Source organism: Pristiophorus japonicus, chromosome 4 (genome assembly GCF_044704955.1).
Source record: "Pristiophorus japonicus isolate sPriJap1 chromosome 4, sPriJap1.hap1, whole genome shotgun sequence".
Taxonomy (NCBI): Eukaryota; Metazoa; Chordata; class Chondrichthyes; family Pristiophoridae; genus Pristiophorus; species Pristiophorus japonicus.
This window is the reverse complement of record NC_091980.1, coordinates 165,956,356-165,974,258: the sequence shown is the minus strand read 5'-3', so window position 1 is coordinate 165,974,258 and position 17,903 is coordinate 165,956,356. Positions and strand designations below refer to the sequence as shown.

General features: G+C 47.4%; 1 protein-coding gene across 2 annotated transcripts in view; it reads left to right on the top strand.

Annotated features, from left to right (window-relative positions):
- The first annotated feature begins 17,083 nt into the window (after positions 1-17,083).
- Positions 17,084-17,903, top strand: part of rad51 (RAD51 recombinase) — a 123,402-nt gene continuing 122,582 nt past the window's right edge. The window contains exon 1 of one of the 2 annotated variants that reach the window (XM_070878794.1): positions 17,084-17,221. The gene's annotated coding sequence lies outside the window, so the exon portion shown is untranslated. Of the gene's footprint in view, positions 17,230-17,903 lie in introns of both variants that reach the window. The other variant, XM_070878793.1, reaches the window with a different exon arrangement.

Sequence of the window (17,903 nt, the reverse complement as noted above, 5' to 3'; positions counted from 1 at the left end):
TTCTTCCCTAGCCTGTGACACACAGTTGAGTGTTTTCGAGGCGCTCCTAGCTTCCCTTACACGGTTCTGACATAAGACTCACGATCAGGAGATGTAATACAATAGAACTGAGACAAGATGATTCCAAGAAGAACTTCAGGCTTCCAATTTATTTGACAAGGTGTAACTCAACAAACAGCAATACACCAACAAAACAATCCCCCTAAATCCCACTAAAACGGACCCAACGAAAATCTTTACACAAGTATAGCAGTACAATGCCCAACCTCCCACCTTTCCTGGCCTAACCGAGTTGGGAGTTCTGGGGATCAGAGGTTATACTCACTACTGTGCCTTCCGCAGTCTGGTGGTTTGTTTCTTCTATCTTCGGTGTCTTCGGACACTGGTTTTCCTTCAGTGTCGAGAGGCTTGCTGGTTGTGGTTGTTGGATGACGAGGGCAGGGAAAATCATCACTTCTTTTCACTACGTCAGAAACCCCTTTTTTATAGCCAGTTTATCCAGTCCGCCTCTTCTGCTGAAGTCGATTCTTCTCATTGGTGGACTTTTGATTTTGAAAAATGCAGCAGTTTTAGATTTTTGGGGGTTTTTTCCACTGATGTTAACCTACTCAAGGTTTGAGTGGGTGTTGATTGCATTGGCCTCCTGTAGCCATTGTGCTAGTCTGGCCTGAGCCAGATATTTCTATGCCTGTTGAAAAAGGTATTGGAATATGTATGTGGCATTGTTTAAATGCTAATGTTTTCAAGGGACAAGTTTCGAGGGTATACAGTTCCCAGACAATTTGATTAGTTCCAATGTCCAAACTGGCCCTTTAGATATTGACCCCATCCCTTTTCTTGCAGACCCAACATACACCTTTTAAAAATCCCAAATTCGATTAAAGTTCATAGTTTCTTCCATGTGCACTTTAGGATTTCAAACTTTCTGGTAGATAGTTCCAAATTAAATTCCCTTTCCTATGAGTCCAAACACTTGGGGGGGGGGGTCTCCATGAATGCACCCCCCTTTTATCCCCTGCAGGCCTCGTCTGCCCTTTTAAAATTAATTTGTGTCCCAAAGTTTTCCTTCCATCGGTTTCAATTCACAGCCCAGACTGATCCCACAACCCTTTTCCTTCTGGGTAAAATGAGGGGGTTTTCGTCCTCCCCTACAAATACTTTGTGGCCAACGAGCTGGAAGGAGAAGCGAATGCTGCCAAAAGAAGGGCGGTTCTTCTCATCATTTGCGGGGCACCAACGTATGGCCTCATGAAAAATCTGCTTGCTTCAGCAAAACCCATAGAGAAATCGTACGATGATTTGTGCACACTGGTCCGAGAGCATCTGAACCCGAAGGAAAGTGTTCTGATGGCGAGGTACCGGTTCTACACGTACAAAAGGTCTGAAGGCCAGGAAATGGCGAGCTATGTCGCCGAGCTAAGACGCCTTGCAGGACACTGCGAATTTGAAGGACATTTGGAGCACATGCTCAGGGACTTCTTTGTACTTGGCATTGGCTATGCAGTGATACTTCGCAAACTTTTGACTGTAGAGACCCCAACCTTGAGTAAAGCCATAGCGATAGCCCAGGCGTTCATTGCCACCAGTGACAATACCAAGCAAATCTCTCAGCACGAGTGCTGCTACAAGTACTGTGAACAAAGTGATGTTATTTTCAATCGCAATGTACAGAGCAGACCTCACATGCCTGCAGCTGCACGTCCACAGATGTCTCAGAGTCCACCATCAAGGGTGATAAATGCAAGGCCATTAACACCTTGTTGGCGTTGCGGGGGCGATCATCATTTCCATTCATGCCGCTTCAAAGGATACGTTTGCAAGGGCTGTGGAACAATGGGACACCTCCAACGTATGTGCAGGCGAGCTGCAAATCCTGCTAAGCCTGCAAACCACCATGTTGCAGAGGAGGACAAATCCATGGCAGATCATGACGAATCAGAGCCTCAGACTGAGGAGGCAGAGGTATATGGGGGTGCACACATTTACCACAAAGTGTCCCCCGATAATGCTGAAGGTTGAATTAAATGGACTCCCGGTGTCAATGGAGCTGGACATGGGCACGAGCCAGTCCATTATGAGCAAAAAGACTTTCAATAAATTGTGGTGCATCAAGGCCTCAAGGCCAGTCCTGACTCCCATTTGCACTAAACTGAGAACTTACACAAAGGAACGGATTCCTGTAATCGGCAGTGCTCCTGTAAAGGTCTCCTACGATGGAGCGGTTCACAAGCTACCACTCTGGGTGATGGTCCCACGCTGCTCTGCAGGAGCTGGCTGGGAAAGATATGTTGGAACTGGGACGACGTCCAAGCGCTCTCGTCCGTTGACACTTCGTGTGCCCAGGTCTTAAACCTGTTTAAAGCTGTTTGAACCAGGCATCGGGAAGTTCCAAGGAGCAAAAGTGCAGATCCACCTAATTCCGGATGCACAACCCATCCATCACAAGGCGAGAGCAGTACCGTACATGATGAGAGGATGGAGATCGAGCTGGACCGGCTGCACCGAGAGGGCATCATTTTGCTGATCGAATTCAATGAGTGGGCCAGTCCGATTATTCCAGTCCTTAAGGGAGATGGCACCGTAAGAATCTGTGTTGATTACAAAGTAACTATCAATCGTTTCTCCCTGCAGGATCAATACCCACTACCAAAGGCAGGCGACCTTTTTGCGACGCTGGTGGGAGGAAAGACATTCACAAAGCTGGACTTGACCTCGGCCTACATGACGCAGGAGCTGGAGGAATCATAGAAACATAGAAACATAGAAAATAGGTGCAGGAGTAGGCCATTCAGCCCTTCTAGCCTGCACCGCCATTCAATGAGTTCATGGCTGAACATGCAACTTCAGTACCCCCTTCCTGCTTTCTCGCCATACCCCTTGATCCCCCGAGTAGTAAGGACTTCATCTAACTCCCCTTTGAATATATTTAGTGAATTGGCCTCAACTACTTTCTGTGGTAGAGATTTCCACAGGTTCACCACTCTCTGGGTGAAGAAGTTTCTCCTCATCTCAGTCCTAAATGGCTTACCCCTTATCCTTAGACTGTGACCCCTGGTTCTGGACTTCCCCAACATTGGGAACATTCTTCCTGCATCTAACCTGTCTAAACCCGTCAGAATTTTAAACGTTTCTATGAGGTCCCCTCTCATTCTTCTGAACTCCAGTGAATACAAGCCCAGTTGATCCAGTCTTTCTTGATAGGTCAGTCCCACCATCCCGGGAATCAGTCTGGTGAATCTTCGCTGCACTCCCTCAATAGCAAGAATGTCCTTCCTCAAGTTAGGAGACCAAAACTGTACACAATACTCCAGGTGTGGCCTCACCAAGGCCCTGTACAACTGTAGCAACACCTCCCTGCCCCTGTACTCAAATCCCCTCGTTATGAAGGCCAACATGCCATTTGCTTTCTTAACCGCCTGCTGTACCTGCATGCCAACCTTCAATGACTGATGTATCATGACACCCAGGTCTCGTTGCACCTCCCCTTTTCCTAATCTGTCACCATTCAGATAATAGTCTGTCTCTCTGTTTTTACCACCAAAGTGGATAACCTCACATTTATCCACATTATACTTCATCTGCCATGCATTTGCCCACTCATCTAACCTATCCAAGTCACTGTGCAGCCTCACAGCATCCTCCTCGCAGCTCACACTGCCACCCAACTTAGTGTCATCCGCAAATTTGGAGATACTACATTTAATCCCCTCGTCTAAATCATCGAAGGGCCTCACCTGCATCAACACGCACAAAGGTCTCTTCATTTACAACAGATGCCCGTTTGGGATTCGATCAGCCGCGGCGATATTCCAGAGAAACATGGAAAGCTTCCTGAAGGCGGTTCCGCGCACCATGGTCTTTCAGGACGATATCTTGGTTACAGGTCGGGACACAGTCGAGCATCTGCAGAACCTGGAAAAGGTTCTTAGTCGGCTCAACCACGTGGGGTTCAGGTTAAAACGCTCGAAGTGTGTTTTCCTGGAGCCTGAAGTGGAGTTCCCGGGGAGAAGAATCGCGGCAAACGGCATCAGGCCCACCAATGTGAAAATAGAGGCAATCGAGAACGCACCGAGGCCACAGAACGTGACGGAGCTGCGGTCGTTTCTCGGACACCCGAACTACTTCAGTAACTTCTTATCGGGTCTCAGCACATTGTTCGCATGCCTTACTGAATAAAGGAGACGAATGGGTATGGGGTAAAAGCCAAGAAAATGCTTTTGTAAAACCTAGAAAACTGTTATGCTCAAACAAATTGCTTGTGTTGTATGATCCATGTAGCATTTGGTACTAGCATGTGATGTGTCGTCATACGGTGTCGGGTGTGTATTGCAACAAGCTAATGAATCTGGGAAATTGCAACCGGTTGCTTATGCATCCAGAAGTCTGTCTAAGGCTGAGAGGGCCTACAGCATGTTTGAAAAAGAAGCATTAGTGTGTGTCTATGTGGTAAAAAAAATGCATCAATGACTGTTTGGGCTCAAATTTGAATTGGAAACTGACCATAAGCCGCTGATATCCCTCTTTTCTGAAAGTAAAGGGATAAATACGAATGCATCGGCCCGCATCCAGAGATGGCCGCTCACGTTGTCCGCATACAACTACGCAATCCGCCACAGACCAAGCACAGAAACCTGTGACGATGCTCTCAGTAGGCTGCCATTGCCCACCACGGGGGTGGAAATGGCACAGCCTGTAGATTTAGTCATGGTAATGGAAGCATTTGAGAGTGAGCAATCACCCATTACCACCCGACAGATTAGAATCTGGACAAGCCAGGACCCCTTACTGTCCTTAGTAAAAAATTGTGTGCTTCACGGGAGCTGGTCCAGTGTCCCATTAGAAATGCAGGAAAAGATAAAGCGGTGCAAAGATGAAATGTCTATACAGGCAGACTGCCTTTTGTGGGGTAATCGGGTAGTGGTACCCAAAAAGAGCAGGGTCACTTTCATCAGTGATCTCCACAGTACTCACCCAGGCATTGTAATGATGAAAGCGATAGCCAGATCCCATGTGTGGTGGCCCAGTATCGATGCGGACTTAAGAGTCCTGCATGCACAAATGTAACACATGCTCACAGTTAAGCAATGCACCCAGGGAGGCGCCACTAAGTTTATGGTCTTGGCCCTCCAAACCGTGGTCTATGGTCCATGTCGACTATGCAGGCCTGTTCTTGGGTAAAATGTTCCTAGTGGTTGTAGATGCGTATTCCAAATGGATTGAATGTGAGATAATGTCGGCAAGCACGTCCGCTGCCACCACTGAAAGCCTGCGGGCCATGTTTGCCACGCACGGCCTGCCTGATGTCCTTGTGAGCGACAACGGGCTGTGTTTCACCAGGGCCGAGTTCAAAGAGTTCATGACCTGTAATGGGATCAAACATGTTACATCTGCCATGTTCAAACCAGCATCCAATGGTCAGGCAGAGAGAGCAGTGCAAACCATCAAGCAGAGCTTGAAGAGGATAACTGAAGGCTCACTGCGGACTTGCCTATCCCGAGTCCTGCTTAGTTACCGCACGAGACCCCACTCGCTCACTGGGATTCCACCTGCTGAACTGCTCATGAAAAGGGCACTTAAAACAAGGCTCTCATTAGTCCACCCTGATCTACACGAACAGGTAGAGAGTAGGCTGCTTCAACAAAGTACATATCATGATAGCGCAAATGTGTCATGCGAAATTGAAATTAATGACCCTGTATTTGTGTTGAAGTATGGACAAGGTCCCAAGTGGCTTCCCGGCACTATCGTGGCCAAAGAGGGGAGGGAGTAGGGTGTTTCTGGTCAAACTTTCAAATGGACTCATCTACAGGAAATGAGTTTGGACCAAACCAAACTCAGCTTCATGGACTATCCAGAACAACCTACCTTTTTTGACCCCCCAACACACACATCAGTGGCAACCGACACAGCGATTGACCACGAAGCAGAACCCATCACCGGCAGCAGCCCAGCAGGACTCACCACACCAGGCAGCCCAGCAAGGCCAGCTGCACAGTAGCCCAGCGAGGGCCCAACAAACGACTCACCTAAACCAGCATTTGCACCGAGACGATCAACCAGGGAAAGGAAGGCCCCGATCAACTCACATTGTAAATAGTTACACTCTTGACTTTGGGGAGGAGTGTTGTTATATATGTAAACCTGTAAATACCTTGTGTAACCACCAGAGGGCTCATCCCCTGTAGTCCCAAGGGATCCCACAAAATCTTGGAAGCACCTGTACTTAAGGAAGCCTCACAGGCTGGAGAGGTACTCTGGAGACCTGCGATAAAAGACGAAGGTCACACTTTACTTTGAGCTCTCAGTATCTGGTCAGACTCTTTATTCATCCATAACAGAAGGGATTTAAGCATGGAGTTCTGGGAAAGATGGTCACGGATTTGGGAGGCGACAACATGTTCAAGGATTTGAAGAGGAAAGGGAGGTTGGAGATGAAGGTTAGCAAACACATCAAGGGTTCGTTTTTTTGAGAGGGGTGATGACGGCAGATTTGAAGGAGAGGGGAACAGTACTAGAGGAGAGAGAACCATTAAGAATGTCGGCTAACGTGGGAGCCAGAAAATGAAGTTAGGTGGTCAGCAGTTTAGTGGGAATAGGATCAAGGGAGCAGGAAATGGGTCTCATGAGCAGTTTGAGCTTGGAGAGGTGAAGAGGGAGACCAAAGAGAAACTAGAGAAGGATGTGAATTTAGTGCTAGGGCAGGGGGGAGCCTCAGAGGAAGTTGGGCCCCGGTGGGCTAGGGGAAGGAAGGGAACTCGCAGAGGCAGCTGATCGGATGGTCTCAATCTTTAAGATGAAGAAATCCATGAGCTCCTCACACATTGTTGGAGGTGAGTGTGGTGGAGAAAGGGGAGAAGAGTCTAAGAAGACAGTTAGCAGTAGAGAATAATAGCCGGGTGTTATCTTTGCATTCCAGAACTATCTTGGAATAGTGAGCAGTTTTTGCAGACAAGAGTAGAACCCATTAATGCTTTATGTGTTTGAGCCAGATCTGGCGGTAAATGGCTAAACCAGTTGTCCGCCACATCCGTTCAAGTCTGCGCCCCTTGGACTTGAGGGAGCGAAGATGAGGGCTGGACCAGGGGGAACGGCCAGGGTGAGAGAGAGTAATGATTTAAAAGGGACTAGGGCATCAAAGGTGGTGGTGAGGGTGTGGTTGAGCAGATCGGTGGCTGCAAAAAATTTCATTGTGAAAGGAAGGCCAAAGGCTGGACAGTTTGGAGTTGATAAGTGCAATTGTAAGAGAGTTTGGAGAGAGTTTTTTCCAGGGATGGATGCAGAAGGAAGTAGGTTTAGATTGGGGAAGGGGGATGTGGGTGGAGAGCGATACAAGGAAATGGTCAGAGATGCCTTATCTGTAATTGACATGGTAGGATTAGCGAGTCCACGAGAGATGGCAAGGTCACGGGGGCCATGAATATGGGTTGAGGAATTCACATGGAGGGAGAGATTAAAGGAGGACAGGAGGTTAGTGAACTCAGAGGAGTAAGAGCATGATGAATTGATATGAAGGTTGAAATCATTGAGGATGAGAAGTCGCTCGGTGCAGAGGCCGAGTGAGGAAAGCAGTGAGGATATATCCATGATAACATTTTTATCATATTTGGATGGTTGGTAGAGAACGAGAATTTAAAATGATAAGTGAGAGGGGTGGAATAAGGTGAGATGTTCAAAGGAGGAGAAAGTGTCGGGGGATAGACCAAGGTATGATTTGGTGATGAGAGCCACACCGCCACCACGGCGGTCTGGGTGGGGTAAGTGGTGGAGGGTATAGCCAGGCGGGGAGGCTTCGTTTAAAGATAATGTGTCATCATCCCTCAGCCAAGTGTCTCTCATGGTCATGATGTCGATGCAATCATCCACAATAAGGTCATGGATTGCAAAGGCCTTGTTCGCAAGTGAACAGACATTCTTCAAGGAGATCTGGAGAGGATCGGTAATGGCTGATCCACTGCCAGCATACACAGGGTCATCGCTTGGAAGGATGAGTTAGACGGGGAGGAGATTGGCAAGGTTAGAAGGTTAGCCTACCCCCCGGGCAAGCTTGGTGAGAGAGTAGGATTGGGGTTGCTGCTCGTGAGGAGATAGTGACGAGTGCTATGGTGGGCCCTTCGGAGAATGTCAAGAGAGGCACAGAGGGAAGCTGCAGGCTTGTCTAAAAAGGAGTCGATCCTGGGATGGCAGCAGGAGAGTAGGAAGGTCAAAGAGTAATGAAAAGTTGGGGTAGGGATCTGGGAGGACAGAGTATCCGAGAGAGGAGAGATGAAAGGCGGCATGACGACAGAGGGACTGGTCAGAGAAGGATAAAGAGAAAAGAAAAAGCAGGAGGAAGTTGAAATAGAAGTGACTGACTCGGGTCCGAAGCGGCAGCCAAATGCACACGGAAATAGACACGGAGGGGGGGAAAAATTAATTTACATAGTGAATACTACAATAGGGATTCTACAATAATAGAATCTAGATCAATTTTCTTGAAACAAAAATTGATTACAGGTAATGTATAGAATAATTATAAGTTAATTTAAAATAGAACTTCAGTAATTGAAAAGTTAAAACAGTTTAGATGTCTCATTAAATCAATTATGTAAATAAGGTTGGGCTGCCATAGTGCACTCTCATTTTCCAATCCCTAATTATGATTTGTATAATCAATGTCCTGAGAATCACTCAAGGGCCTCATAGAATTCATCATAACATCTCGTCTGTGTGGTATCTGGCAGTGCTTGATTGAGACATAGGGCAAGAAATGGAAGAATGTTCCATTCACCAACACTGACATTCTTCACCTTGATAAACGTAAAACAGGTGAGCCAGGGAGCAGCCCTGTAAAGTACTTTTCTGTAGCTGAAAGAGATAATCATCTGTGATGAATCACAGCAGCTGAGGGTCTACATAGAGGATGAACATCAATCCAAATTCTGGTTCCACTTCAGTCCCACGCTCCTGATCTTTGGGCACCCTGTGAGGAGGGGAGCGGGCAGGTTGGAAGGCCTCCTCATAGGACTACTCCTGGGCATGGCCAAGGGGGCCATCAGCTGGTCCAGGCAGCGGGCGGTGGAGGGGGTCGTTCAACCCGACTGCCTGCCTCTCTTCCGCAATTACATCCGAGCTTGGGTGTCCCTGGAGATGGAGCACGCGATGTTCACCGGTATACTCGCGGCCTTCCGCAAGAGGTGGGCGCCGAAAGGACTGGAGTGCATCATCACCCCCGGCAACCAAATTTTAATTTGATTTTATGTCTAAAGTTTAATTTGTTTAATTTGCTGGTTTTAGTGCCCTCGCTTTTAGCCAGGGTATAATTTCTCATTTTGGTGCCCTAAACCCGCCCCCCCAAAAAAGGGCACTGGAAAAAAATAATTATTTAGGAGTGTGACCCCCCTTGCAGGGGGTATTTGTTTAAAGTGCACAACTAAGATAGTTGAACATCAATCCAAGGTTAAACTAATGGACTGTGGAGCTTATATATTGACTTTTAACTCAATTGAAAGTCTTCTTCATGTCCACAAGCATTGGTGTTGCAGGATATCAACCTTGTCAATATTATGTATCAAACTAGAAAACCTCCTCATGTTGTCTGATGACAACATTTGCCATCACTAAATCCATCTGGTTTGGTAAACAATTTTAAAAATGACTGATCAACCTACTGTGCAGGATTTTGGTGAGTATTTTACATTGTAGAGTGTTCTATAATTACTAATTTGCATGAATCCTCTTAATAACTTGTTGATAAGCTTTATGAAAGCAGCTGTTATCTTTCCCTTATTCATTATTGTAAAGCACCCAAAAATAAAGGGCTCACATTTGTCAAATCTGACCAAGAGCCTTTTCCCAACCAATGATTTGCTAATACGGATACCTATAATTGCTTCCATCATTTTCAACCGAACTACTACCAATCTTCTTTCCATAACTCAGAACACAGGTTCTCAAACTGGGGTCTGTGGATCCCTGGGGGTCTGCAGAGACTTTCCAGTGGGTCCACAAAACAGTGAGTACCGCGCGGGGCTGGCCTTATGGGACATGTGGCAGCCGCACCCAGTTCCTGCCTCATGGCTCGCAGCAAGCCTGCTCACTCGCTTCCAGGTCAAAATCCTGGAACTCCCTACCTAACAGCACTGCGGGAGTACCTTCACCACAAGGACTGCAGTGGTTCGAGACAGCAGCTCACCACCACCTTCTCAAGGGAAGTTAGGGATGGGCAATAAATGGTGGCCTTGCCAACGATTCCCACATTCCATGAATGAATAAAAACAAATTGGAATTGAACTAGCAGATGGCCACTTCTTAGCAGTTTCCCTTAGGACTAGATGGAAGGAAACCACTGCATGTTCCAAAATAATGACACTGCTAATCTTGGGGTCTCTTACTGAATCCCAAAGCAACTTGGGGATCACAAACAAACCTTTGGGGAGGTAATGGTGATATGGGGTACTGTAATCTCCAAAGTTCTACTTTTACAGTTTTACCGATTTCTCATACAACCTGTCACAATTGTTTTGGCTGCAAATCAGCTGTGGATGATTGATCAATAATAGGATCCATGAACTAGTTGAACATTCCATGGTCATTACTTGGGCCTCCCTGGGAACCGTCAAATCATTATGGACTTCTTGAAAGAAACAAAACATTTTACATGAGGGAGCCCAACATTAATGGGGCTGCATTAATGATACAATGAAGAATTACAGGTCATTCTGCCTGGAACAGTGTCTGTTCAATATGTTAAAATTATTTTTTTTTAAATCTTGCATTAAATTAAGCTGTGCATATTTATGAAAGAAAGACTTGAATTTATATGGTGCCTTTCACAACCTCAGGGCCTCCCAAAGCACTTTGCAGCCAATGAAGTATTTTTGAAGAATAGTCACTGTTGTAATGTAGGAAATGCAGCAGTCAATTGCGCACAGCAAGCTCCCACAAACAGCAATGCGATAATCTGTTTTTGTTATGTTGATTGAGGGATAAATATTGGTCAGGACACCAGGAATAACTCCCCTGCTCTTCTTTGAAATAGTGCCAGGGGATCTTTTACATCCACCTAAGCAGACAAATTTAACGTCTCATCCAAAAGGAAGCACCTCCCTCAGCGTTGCATTGGGGTGTCAGCCTAGATTTTTGTGCTCAAGTTTCTGGAATGGGACTTTGAACCCACAACCTTCTGACTCAGAGGCGAGAATGCTAACCACTGAGCCACAGCTGACACTATGGGGCCAAAATTGCCCTCCAACCAAAAAGTAAGCACACTTACCGATCTTGAAGTTTTTGTTCCGCCCCAATCCATGGTTGAGCAGTTATAATCAGGGATGCTCAAGAGGGCAGAATTTGAGGAACACAGACATCTTGTGGGGTTGTGGGGTTGAGATTACAGAGATAGAGAGGGGCGAGGCCATGGAGGGATTTGTAAACAAGGATGAGAATTTTGAAATCGAGGCGTTGCTTAACCAGGAGCCAATGTAGGTCAGCGAGCACAGGGATGATGGGTGAGCGGGACTTGGTGTGAGTTAGGACACGGGCTGTCGAATTTTGGATGACCTCAAGTTTATGTAGGGTAGAATGTGGGAGGCCAGCCAGGAGTGCATTGGAGTAGTCAAGTCTAGAGGTAACAAAGGCATGGATAAGGGTTTCAGCAACAGTGGAGCTGAGGTAGGGTAGAGGCGGGAAATGTTACGGAGGTGGAAATAGGCGGTTTTAGTTATGCCGCGAACATGTGGCCGGAAGCTCGGGAGTTCCAGGTGCATGGAGAGAGTTGGGAGGTGCGTCGCTGAGGCCTATAAAAAGACCCAACGCGTCGGAGGAGGCTCGGGAGTTCCAGGTGCATGGAGAGAGTTGGGAGGTGCGTCGCTGAGGCCTATAAAAAGGCCCAACGCGTCGGAGGAGGCTTGGGAGTTCCAGGTGCGTAGAGAGTCGGGAGGTGCGTCGCTGAGGCCTATAAAAAGACCCAACGCGTCGGAGGAGGCTCGGGAGTTCCAGGTGCGTGGAGAGAGTTGGGAGGTGCGTCGCTGAGGTGTGGCTTGTGCAGCTACAGGGAGAAGGCAAAAAAGAAGTAGAAAGAAATAGAAAGGTGACGTCACAGCCAAGGGGGTAAGTGATAGACTGGTGACTGGTAAGTAGTTTTTCTTTTTTCTCTTCTATATCAGTGAGTAACTTGTAGCACTGTTGTTGCCAATTTAAGTTAATCTAAGGGTTAAGTCATGGCAGGAGAGCTCGGACACTACGTGTGCGGGAAGTGTATCCGCCTCCAGCTCCTGACAGACCGCGTTGCGGAATTGGAGCTGAAGGTGGATTCACTCTGGAGCATCCACGATGCTGAGAATTACGTGAATGGCACGTTTAGTGAGTTGGTCTTACCGCAGGTAAAGGATCCACAGCCAGATAGGGAATGGAAGACCAACAGGAAGAGCAGTGCAAGGAAGGTAGTGCAGGGGTCCCCTGCGGTCATCCTCCGGCAAAACAGATACACCGCTTTGAGTACTGTTGAGGGGGATGACTCATCAGGGGAGGGCAGCAGCAGCCAAGTTCATGGCACCGTGGCTGGCTCTGCTGCACAGGAGGGCAGGAAAAAGAGTGGGAGAGCGATAGTGATAGGGGATTCAATTGTAAGGGGAATAGATAGGCGTTTCTGCGGCCGCAACCGAGACTCCAGGATGGTATGTTGCTTCCCTGGTGCAAGGGTCAAGGATGTCTCGGAGCGGGTGCAGAACATTCTGAAAAGGGAGGGTGAACAGCCAGTTGTCGTGGTGCACATTGGTCCCAACGATATAGGTAAAAAAACGGGATGAGGTCCTACGAGACGAATTTAAGGAGCTAGGAGCTAAATTAAAAAGTAGGACCACAAAAGTAGTAATCTCGGGATTGCTACCAGTGCCACGTGCTAGTCAGAGTAGGAATCGCAGGATAGTGCAGATGAATATGTGGCTTGAGCAGTGGTGTAGCAGGGAGGGATTCAAATTCCTGGGGCATTAGAACTGGTTCTGGGGGAGGTGGGACCAGTACAAACCGAGGCAGGACCGGAACCAATGTCCTAGGAGGAGTGTTTGCTAGTAATGTTGGGGAGGATTTAAACTAATATGGCAGGGGGATGGGAACCAATGCAGGGAGACAGAGGGAAACAAAATGGAGACAGAAGCAAAAGACAGAAAGGAGATGAGTAAAAGTGGAGGGCAGAGAAACCCAAGGCAAAAAACAAAAAGGGCCACTTTGCAGCAAAATTCTAAAGGGTCAAAGTGTGTTAAAAAGGCAAGCCTGAAGGCTCTGTGCCTCAATGCGAGGAGTATTCGGAATAAGGTGGACGAATTAACTGTGCAGATAGCAGTTAACGGATACGATGTGGTTGGCATCACGGAGACATGGCTCCAGGGTGACCAAGGCTGGCAACTCAACATCCAAGGGTATTCAACATTTAGGAAGGATAGACAGAAAGGAAAATGAGGCGGGGTGGCGTTGCTGGTTAAAGAGGAAATTAATGCAATAGTAAGGAGGGACATTAGCCTGGATGATGTGGAATCGGTATGGTGAGAGCTACGGAATACCAAGGGGCAGAAAACGCTAGTGGGAGTTGTGTACAGACCTCCAAACAGTAGTAGTGATGTTGGGGAGGGCATCAAACAGGAAATTAGGGGTGCATGCAATAAAGGTGCAGCAGTTATCATGGGTGACTTTAATATGCATATAGATTGGGCTAACCAAACTGGAAACAATATGGTGGAGGAGGATTTCCTGGAGTGCATAAGGGATGGTTTTCTAGACCAATATGTCGAGGAACCAACGAGGGGAGAGGCCATCTTAGACTGGGTGTTGTGTAATGAGAGAGGATTAATTAGCAATCTCGTTGTGCGAGGCCCCTTGGGGAAGAGTGCCCATAATATGGTGGAATTCTTCATTAGGATGGAGAATGAAACAGTTAATTCAGAGACCATGGTCCAGAACTTAAAGAAGGGTAACTTTGAAGGTATGAGGCGTGAATTGGCTAGGATAGATTGGCGAATGATACTTAAGGGGTTGACAGTGGATGGACAATGGCAGACATTTAGAGACCGCATGGATGAACTACAACAATTGTATATCCCTGTCTGGCATAAAAATAAAAAAGAGAAGGTGGCTCAACCATGGCTATCAAGGGAAATCAGTGATAGTATTAAAGCCAAGGAAGTGGCATACAAATTGGCCAGAAATAGCAGCGAACCTGGGCACTGGGAGAAATTTAGAACTCGGCAGAGGAGGACAAAGGGTTTGATTAGGGCAGGGAAAATAGAGTACGAGAGGAAGCTTGCAGGGAACATTAAGACGGACTGCAAAAGCTTCTATAGATATGTAAAGAGAAAAAGATTAGTAAAGACAAACGTAGGTCCCCTGCAGTCAGAATCAGGGGAAGTCATAACTGGGAACAAAGAAATGGCAGACCAATTGAACAAGTACTTTGGTTCGGTATTCACTAAGAAGGACACAAATAACCTTCCGGATATAAAAGGGGTTAGAGGGTCGAGTAAAAAGGAGGAACTGAGGGAAATCTTTATTAGTCGGGAAATTGTGTTGGGGAAATTGATGGGATTGAAGGCTGATAAATCCCCAGGGCCTGATGGACTGCATCCCAGAGTACTTAAGGAGGTGGCCTTGGAAATATCAGATGCATTGACAGTCATTTTCCAACATTCCATAGACTCTGGATCAGTTCCTATGGAGTGGAGGGTAGCCAATGCAACCCCACTTTTTAAAAAAGGAGGGAGAGAGAAAACAAAGAATTATAGACCGGTCAGCCTGACATCGGTAGTGGGTAAAATGATGGAATCAATTACTAAAGATGTCATAGCAGCGCATTTGGAAAGAGGTGACATGATAGGTCCAAGTCAGCATGGATTTGTGAAAGGGAAATCATGCTTGACAAATCTTCTGGAATTTTTTGAGGATGTTTCCAGTAGAGTGGACAAGGAGGAACCAGTTGATGTGGTGTATTTGGACTTTCAGAAGGCTTTTGACAAGGTCCCACACAAGAGATTAATGTGCAAAGTTAAAGCACATGGGATTGGGGGTAGTGTGCTGACGTGGATTGAGAACTGGTTGGCAGACAGGAAGCAAAGAGTAGAAGTAAATGGGTACTTTTCAGAATGGCAGGCAGTGACTAGTGGAGTACCGCAAGGTTCTGTGCTGGGGTCCCAGCTGTTTACATTGTTCATTAATGATTTGGACGAGGGGATTAAATGTAGTATCTCCAAATTTGCGGATGACACTAAGTTGGGTGGCAGTGTGAGCTGCGAGGAGGATGCTATGAGGCTGCAGAGTGACTTGGATAGGTTCGGTGAGGGGGCAAATGCATGGCAGATGAAGTATAATGTGGATAAATGTGAGGTTATCCACTTTGGTGGTAAAAACAGAGAGATAGACTATTATCTGAATGGTGACAGATTAGGTAAAGGGGAGGTGCATCGAGACCTGGGTGTCATGGTACATCAGTCATTGAAGGTTGGCATGCAGGTACAGCAGGTGGTTAAAAAAGCAAATGGCATGTTGGCCTTCATAGCGAGGGGATTTGAGTACAGGGGCAGGGAGGTGTTACTACAGTTGTATAAGGCCTTGGTGAGGCCACACCTGGAGTATTGTGTACAGTTTTGGTCTCCTAACTTGAGGAAGGACATTCTTGCTATTGAGGGAGTGCAGCGAAGGTTCACCAGACTGATTCCCGGGATGGCGGGACTGACATATCAAGAAAGACTGGATCAACTGGGCTTGTATTCACTGGAGTTCAGAAGAATGAGAGGGGATCTCATAGAAATGTTTAAAATTCTGACGGTTTTAGACAGGTTAGATGCAGGAAGAATGTTCCCAATGTTGGGGAAGTCCAGAACCAGGGGTCACAGTCTAAGGATAAGGAGTAAGCCATTTAGGACCGAGATGAGGAGAAACTTCTTCACCCAGAGAGTGGTGAACCTGTGGAATTCTCTACCACAGAAAGTTGTTGAAGCCAATTCACTAAATATATTCAAAAAGGAGTTAGATGTAGTCCTTACTACTAGGGGGATCAAGGGGTATGTCAAGAAAGCAGGAATGGGGTACTGAAGTTGCATGTTCAGCCATGAACTCATTGAATGGCGGTGCAGGCTAGAAGGGTTAAATATGACTCCTAGGTTTTGAACGATTTGGTTTAGCCTCAGATAGATGCTAGGGAGAGGGATGGAGTCAATGGCTAGGGATTGCAGTCTATGGCGGGGACCGAAGACAATGGCTTCAGTCTTCCCAACATTTAATTGGAAAAAATTTCTGCTCATCCAGTATTGGATGTCGGACAAGCAGTCTGACAATTTAGAGACCTTGGCGTGGTGGAGAGGTACAGCTGGGTGTCGTCAACATACATGTGGAAACTGACTCTGTTTTTGGATAATATTGCCAAGGGGCAGCATATAAATGAGAAATAGAAGGGGGCCAAGGCTAAATCCTTGGAGGATACCAAAGGTAACAATGTGGGAGTGGAAAGAGAAGCCATTACATGAGATTTTCTGCCTCTGATTAGTTAGGAATGGAACCTGGCGAGTGCAGTCGCACCCAGGTGGACGATGGTAGAGAGGCATTGGAGGAGGATGGAGTGGTCAACTGTGTCAAAGGCTGCAGGCAGGTCCAGGAGGAAAAGTTTGCCTTTGTCACAGTCACAAAGGATGTCATTTGTGACTTTGACGAGAGCCGTTTCGGTACTGTGGCAGGGGCGGAAACCAGATTGAAGGGATTCAAACATGGAGTTCTGGGAAAGATGTGCACGAATTTGGGAGGCGACAACACGTTCAAGAATTTTGGAGAGGAAGGGGAGGTTGGAGATGGGGGCGATGTCATCAAAACATATTAGCTGGTCATTTATCTAATTTGCTCTTTGTTGGGGGGACTGCTTTGTCCAAATTGTCTGCCGAATTTGCTAAGGCAAATAGCGATGTGTGAAAGGCGACGTGGTCAATGAAACGTCATTCCTTTCTCCCAATCTTCTTCACGCGGGAGCGAGGAGATAGCTCACACACTGGGCGCGTGCTTGTGCGCGTGTAGTGCGGGCTGTCGTGTGCGCGCATGTTCCTAATGACGTTGCACGCGCTTGCGCCATGATGTCACCAGCAGATGGCGCGAGTTTTGGAAAAGACAACACAAGAGCGGCGCGAGAGCAACGGCCGGTGAGCGGACAGCCGTCGCCTGGGGGAGATAGTGCCGCGAGTCTCGGTCAGGGCCGCCTAAAGCCCTTCATTCTGAGGTAAAGAAGTAAGTAACCTTTAGGAGGGTGGCCTTGACTCGACTCTGGCCCGGAGGCCGCTGAGACCCAGATCGGGGCTCCTGCGATGAACGGTGATAATTGAGGCCTGTCCCTCCGTGTGTTTGGTTGACGGTGTTTGACTCCCCTGGGCGCCACTCGGTGGCTGCCGCCTCCTGGACCGGCTGGCAGCTCGCTCCTGTAACCGACTCAAGCTCCCCAATGCTGGCCTTGAGTGGATAATGCAGTCAATCGCTGAGCCCCCACCCTGCAGCCCAGGAAAATCCCAGGCCCATCCCTGGCCTGTGCTGAGTTAACTGATCCAAGCTGGTGAATTCCGAGTTCAAGGATTTAGGGAGGGGTGGTGGGAAGAATTAGCCCAGAGGCCCTCATTCAACTGAAAGTGTCCTGCTTTAAACGCTGCCAAGGACCGGCTTGGGCTTGCCTGCTGTGGCTCAATCACCTCCATGATGATGGCTGCTCGGGTGAGGTACTGGAGGGTAACTGTCCTCTGACTGCACTTCTCCAGGGAGGAGTCATGGTGTTGTAAAAATGGACAGGGATAAACACATGCTGGGGACACAAAATCAAGGGGTTGACCTAAAATGCAAACGTGTTTTTCTCCCCCTCCAGATTCTGGTGGGTTTGCTGGGTATTTCTAGTGTTTACTGTTTTTTTAAATCAT